Here is a 7,285-nt window from a genome sequence, read left to right as displayed (position 1 = left end):
AATTCTCTATTTGTATAAAATACGAAGGGAGACGATACTACAGTTTTCAAAACGAACAAAACAAAAAACGGAGACGAAATTTTTGGGACACTTCGTCGAAATCACCCGCGCTGAAAATGACCGGGTTGCCACTTCTCATATCACTGAAAAAAAGAGTAAATTATTATCATTTTCGATACGATTGCCGGTCAGGTGCGTTACATCACGTAACGCCAACAGCTTTTGTTCCACACTTATTATACAGGAAGATTTTCTCCACTGTCATTAAAATGGAGGAAGACGCTTTATGATGTCAATTATGCAGGAAGACTTCATTATCTTACCAAGGTCAAGATCAAAGATGCCGCAATTATAATTTTTTCTTATTTGACTAATATCAGTCAATAATCTTTGTGTAGCTTCTTAATATGAATATATCGATACATAAACATATTACAAAGAAGGGTGAAAGTTATTTTTGGCTTCTTTTCGTGCTTTCAAATTAGGGATCATATAACTAAAATTTGCTAACTGTAGCGATATTTACCAAAAGCTTATATGCTTTAATTAATTAAATGACACAACTTTAGCACCATATTACTAAAAGAGTATACACCGTATTTTGCCTTGGATCCATCAACAGAAACAAGACTCATAAAACCTGCTCGTAAAACTAGTCAAATCTCATCTTTTATTTATGAAGGTTCGGCTATAAATCATAACAACTTCTTAGCACCAGCTACATCACCGTTATCTATAATCTCACCGGTAATGACATTACTTCTATTATTAAAAACAGTTATTTTTAAAATGGTGATATTAATTCGTAAAATAACAAAGATATGGTATGCAGTCGGCGCTAGGAAAGGCAAAGTACTTTTTTCTTTTGTTACACACACACACGCACACATACACACACACACACACACATATATATATATATATATATATATATATATAATATATATATATATATATATATATATATATATATATATACATATATATATACAGCAAAGCATTTTCTGACACTTACCAAGCCCTTAACACTCCACCAGCGACCCTCTAGAGCAAACTAACTATCAGCTATCAATATACTGACCACGCCTACCGAAGCACACCTATAGAAGCTAACAAAACGCGTCTAAAGTGCTCAGCAGAAACACACACACAGAAGCCTTGCCAAAGAACTTGGTAAACTCAGTTAAAGGTCAGAGCAACAAAATGCATTTTAAAGAAATCTTCATATTCCTCGAAAAAAGTGATACCGTAGTTTGGATTTTTTTTTTTTTTTTTTTTGTGAACACAAAATCGGGAGGAGACAATACAAAGGTCTGAAAATAACTCCTTAAGTTCTGGAAATAAATTTTTGAGGTTTGAAAATAACTTTTTTATGGAAGTAAATCCCCAAAGGAAGGTCACTTTAAAAACAAATTTCTCTTCAAAAATATTCCAAAAAATGCTTTGGAATAAACTCATTTTATAACAAAGTAGATTCGAATATACTGTAGACAAAGTTACGTAATTATATTTTGTAAATTTTATGTTTACATTTCAAATATGGTATACCATAAAGTTTGCAATTCACTTTTGGGACGTACCGTTGAATTCAACTGTATAATAGACAAAAATACTGGGGGTAAGTACTTAAATATTGAATCCTTACAGTACAAAAGTACTAAACCAAACATTTTATGCCTTTCATCAACATCATTTATGTATCGGATATCTAGCTTTGTTACATTTCAGCTGGGCTTACGCCGCTGAACACTCTTCTAAATGTATTTCAGAATCACCTAAACCACTCTCTCTCTCTCTCTCTCTCTCTCATAACTAATGCTCTCACAAAGGAATTAATTACGCTTATACATTACATATATCATGGGGATTTTATGGGGTTTCCCCTTTGTAAATGTTGTATTACAATATCTTTAAAGCAATGATGATTTTGTGGTATTTAAAATAGATTCTTTACAGTAGGTGGAAATTTGTCACATAATATTTGTATTAATAAATAATAATAATAATAATAATAATAATAATAATAATAATAACAGACGTACATACTTGTGCAGCAATAATATTACTATAAATTCAAAGTAACAATAAAAATAAAACAAGAATTAGGAAATACACGTGTCCATATGATTTATCCCATACTTTTGTGACACTAAAAATAATAATAATAATAATAATAATAATAATAATAATAATAATAATAATAACAGATGTACATACATGTTAAGTAATATTTGCCATAAATTTAATTAAATTAACAATACAAATAAAACAAGAATGAGGATTAACATATCTCCGCTTGACTGGGGTCTTTGTGCTTGTAAGCGTTCGCTTCTGAGAAACCGAAATAATAAGAGAGAGAAAAATCAACCTGTTAAACAGGTAACTTGACAAAAATAAAGGTAACCTGAAGAAATAAAGGGGACATTGACTTACCTCATTTAGACACTTGCATAAACAGAAACTCGTTTAGTAGACGCGAATACACACTCAATAAACACAAACAATCACAAATAAATACGTGAAGAACATATATATATATATATATATATATATATTATATATATATATATATATATATATATATATATAGGCATATATATATATATATATATATCTTCTATATATATATATATATATATATATATATATATTGAAACTAGTAGATGACATAGTGTAGGTTGGTAACCCAAGTAAAGAAGGCTTCAGGAACTGGAACTGTTAAATATTGGAAAAAGAAGAGAGAAAACGTCATGAAAAATAAAGTTACCAGGGATAAATATATACTTGTATATTTAACACTGATCCAATTTCAGCTATTGCAGGTGCTTCAGGGTAAATCGGAAACTCAAAGACTCCTTTCTTGTATATAAATTACCAGGTATTAATATACTCGTATATTTAACAATGATCCGTTTCCAGTGATTGAAGGTGCTTCCGGATAAATCAGAAACTTGCTATTCTCTTTTTTTTTTTTTTGTAAAAAGTATTTCCTGGATATTAGGACCACTCTGTTCCAAAAACTCTTCCGTAACTTTAACCAACGCCTGTCGTGTCTCCACGTACTCTTTTCTCTCAGCCTTTCAAATCATAAACGCTTCTGGCCTCTACTCTTTCCAAGAGACTATAAACCTTTATTCACCTTACCATTTTAACCTTTAAATTTGTTATGTATGTAAATAATACTAGAGTTACCTTTCCACTATATGCACATTCCCAACATTTTCCACAATGCATGACATACATTTCTTTCCTTACCTTTCTCTCACTGAGAATGTACGGTATTGGATACAAGTTCTCGAAAGCAATCGTCACTGTGGAAAAGAAAGGACAGTAGAAGTGGTTGCAAAGTTGTGAGATAAGTAAAGTGGTCATGAATCAGGTGTGGAATGGCTGGTGATTACAGCAGATACAATGCTGATAAGGTGATAACGAAAACAAGTAGCAGAAACTTACGAAAAGAAGGTTGAAAAAGCCTGAAAATTTTTCGTAAGGAGAAAGTGCCGACTGGGTACAGTGAAAACAAGCTGCAGAAACTTGAGAAAAAACTGAAAGTCTTTGCATAAGGAGAAAGCTGAGAGTAAATGCAAGACTAAGGTTATGTGGAAATCTGGAAACCATGAACTCGGAGCAATGAATCTAAGTATGGACGATGGATGAATGAGAGCAGCAGATTCGCAAGCGGATTTGAGAGTAAAATTAACGGATGGTGATAAGATGAGAGAAGTGAGTCACAGAATAAGTGTCTATGGGGAAGCCCATGTAGGATCATATGAAGAGAATGTAGAGCCAACTCTCCTGTATGGAAGCGAAGTGTGGATGTTGAACGAAAGAAAAAAGGATGAAGCAGAAGACAGGAATTGTTTGCTTATTATACCCGTGAGTAAGAACAATTGAGAGGGTGAGATTGATTAATTGTGGGTTATCTGGAGTCACAACTACCAGGGTCACTGACGCCGTGAGAGGGTGAGAAGTTAAGTGTACCTTAGTTTTACCAGACCACTGAGCTGATTAACAGCTCTCCTAGGGCTGGCCCGAAGGATTAGACTTATTTTACGTGGCTAAGAACCAACTGGTTACTTAGCAACGGGACCTGTTGCTTATTGTGGAATCCGAACCACATTATAGTGAGAAAGGAATTTCTATAACCAGAATTAAATTCCTCTAACTCTTCATCAGCCGGCCGGGGAACTGAACTCCGGCCCAGCGAGTGCCAGATATACGGGACTGGAAAAAAGGGTTAGGCCTAGTGTTGGTGAAAGGATAAGTAAAGATATTTTGAGGTGATTAGGCCATGTTCAAACAATCGAGTGCTATAATTTAAAAAAATATATACAGAATTTAGACCTAGGAAGAGATAGATACACCGATTGCAAGGGTTATTGGACCTAGTAAATATCCAGGGAGCTCCGCAGTAAGTGTATGATGGAGGTGAATGGTAGTGTGTAAGAGGTTCAGTGCACTATTGATGAGCCCTTTGTAAAGGTGTATGAAGCAGCTAATGATATGGAAGAGGAGCAAAGGGTGGAATTTGTTCACGATTCTAGAGCCGAAGCATAAATGTCTGAGTGACCATTACGTTGCTTCTTCTCCGTAAACTACAACTTGACAGGGAAACGACATGCTGAGGTCCTCTCCTTCACACACACACACACACACACACACACACACACACACACACACACACATATATATATATATATATATATATATATATATATATATATATATATATATATATATATGTATATGAATGTGTATGTGTGCTTTCAATGGTATTAATACAGATATAGGCCTAATCCTGCACGAAGGCGTTTGTTACAAAAAAGACCTTAACTACTTATTTGAATTAAACTTCTATTTCGTGGTATTGGTACAGCGGAAACTTGCAATGATTATAAGTACAAAATCATTAATAGATTTCTCCTTCCGCCTTGAAATATGAAAGGGTTTCTCTGACAGACAGAACATATCGAAATTTCCAAGGCTAAGTCTTTCATGAGCCTAAGCAAAAATAGTACATAAGCCTAGCTCAGTAAACCTGAAAATGATCTCTCTCTCTCTCTCTCACACACACACATACATATAGATAGATAGAGATAGATGGATAGATAGATAGATATTTAGATAGACCAATACAGTTTCTAGTCCTATGTCATTCTCAAATTCAGGTCAACAGACACAATGGATTATAACAGAACGTGTCTTGGTATTGCGACTAGTTGAGTTACAATTACAAGCATGATTGCCCACCATTATACCAAAACTTCCACACCTATACACAGCAGTGTATAGGTACAGTAGTTTTTACCTATGAGGTTCAGCAATTAGCTATAGATGACCGTGACACTGGTAATTTTTCTGTCCTGAGGCCAACGTGAAAAATATTGTTAAAAATAAATGTTAATTTAGTTGCTATGGAGTCTGGGAATGGCTTACGTAAAGGCCGCTGGTTGAAATATTAAGTTTTTAACACGCAGCAGTACTGGGGACTTATCTGTGACAGTAGGAAATCAATTTGGTTTTCAATATATGCCCGGGGGAAAGGTTCTCTCTCTCTCTCTCTCTCTCTCTCTCTCTCTCTCTCTCTCTCTCTCAATCTCAATATAAAGAGATATTTAAACAACGATGTACGTCTAACACACAACGTAATCGTTAAAATTTTAACATTTAATAATAAAAAATAAATAAAAAGGCAACTCTGTTTTGTATTTTTAGCATATTTAAAGAATTAAATATACAATTTGTGATATAAGTAAACTCTATAGTGACCTTTCAGATGGATGAACGTTCTAACATTGTTATTTAAATAAATGTTTTAGAGCATCAGGCTATATTTAGGCGTGACAGATATCATCCCAAATGATTATGAGTCCAAGAACTAAAACCAACAATATTTTTAGCAATAGATTCACTTACGAATACACAATTTATGTATCCCTTATTATATTAATATATAATCCAACGGAAAAAAGGCGTAAACTTTGCCCTACGAACATTTTAGAAAGTTGACTATAATCTTGCCTCGTGGAATAAAAAAAAAAAAATGTGAGGAATCCGCTAGCATACTTCTATATCCTGGGAGCCTTTCCTATTAAGGGGGTCAATGCCTTAAAAGAAAAGGAGAATCTTGTTGCCTGAACCTAAAACCACCTTCATCTGGTGCAGAGGTTATTGTATACCCAGGATTTCTCTCGATAAAAAGCCCAGGGACTTTAAGGGACGCGTAAATGGGTATCTTTGTGGGCCCATCCCACCTACCTGAGTGACGGCGAACCCCAGAAAATTCTTCTTCTTCCTCCTCGCCGAGTCGTTGAAATCTCTCGATAGAATCCACGGGAACTGGTCTAGATCACTTATTTATTCACTCGCACATAGTTCCTTTTCGACGCGTCGTACACTCACTCACTCCAAATGCACTCTCACACTCACCACAGCACGGGAAATCGGTTCACTTTTCAAGAATACATGATGGTGTTCGTCTCCGAACTGACGCGTGCTCCGACCACTCGCTACGATGGCTTTGACCCCACTGAATTCTTGAAGCTTTTAGACCGATACCTGCAGGCGATTGGCTAATTGCCAGATGTCGCTATCTCGGCGGACCTTAAGACCGCATATTTACATTTCCAGGCAATATTCGTGTATCCTGTATAATGAAGAGTGTATTTTATGTTTGCACAGATGCATAGGTGTAGCAGGTTTCGACAACTAAGTCGTTTTACCCGCGCAATAAAGTGGAAGGGACGTAAATCTTAGCTACTCATTCTTCCATCTTGCATAGACGAATACCTTGTCCCCCCCTCTCTCGCACCCACTTCCCTTTACCTGACTCCCTCCCTCCCCTTTCTCTTCTATTCCACCTGCTCTAAGTTGCCGACACAATAAAAGTTTTACATATTTTCAAAACCCATAAGAAAGCCAATTGTCTTAACACCGTGGTTGTCGGTGCCACGGCCGCCTAGGCCTAATCACTTTCCCGGCCAAAACGAAGCTTGAAAATGGCCACGTAAGCGTCGTAAATTAGAGAATTGATAGGCAATTCTTGCAAAATATGATGAGAAATGCTGAATTGGACAGTTATACCCCAGGTCGTGAGGCGCCTTGAAGGAAGCCTGAAACATCTCGGTCTGATCTATCTTATTCTTGAGAGGTCAAAAAGACATGAATACTTAGAAAGGCATTTACTCAAGGATATTGGAGGGCGGCTCTTAATGAATCTATGTACCTTACAAACAATGACAAGAGGCTTTACACTGATGTTAGTTTTGTGCTAATTAGTCTATGT

The 7,285-nt window shown here is 35.6% G+C and overlaps 1 protein-coding gene across 1 annotated transcript in view; it reads right to left on the bottom strand.

Annotated features, from left to right (window-relative positions):
- Cad87A (cadherin-87A) overlaps positions 1 to 6,544 on the bottom strand; it is a 109,210-nt gene extending 102,666 nt beyond the window's left edge. Inside the window, 1 exon segment of the mRNA XM_067132564.1 lies at positions 6,259 to 6,544. The gene's annotated coding sequence lies outside the window, so the exon portion shown is untranslated.
- Positions 6,545 to 7,285: the final 741 nt, after the last annotated feature.

The sequence above is a fragment of the Macrobrachium rosenbergii genome, chromosome 31, assembly GCF_040412425.1.
Source record: "Macrobrachium rosenbergii isolate ZJJX-2024 chromosome 31, ASM4041242v1, whole genome shotgun sequence".
In the NCBI taxonomy this organism is placed as follows: domain Eukaryota; kingdom Metazoa; phylum Arthropoda; class Malacostraca; order Decapoda; family Palaemonidae; genus Macrobrachium; species Macrobrachium rosenbergii.
This window is presented reverse-complemented; position numbering and strand designations above follow the sequence as displayed.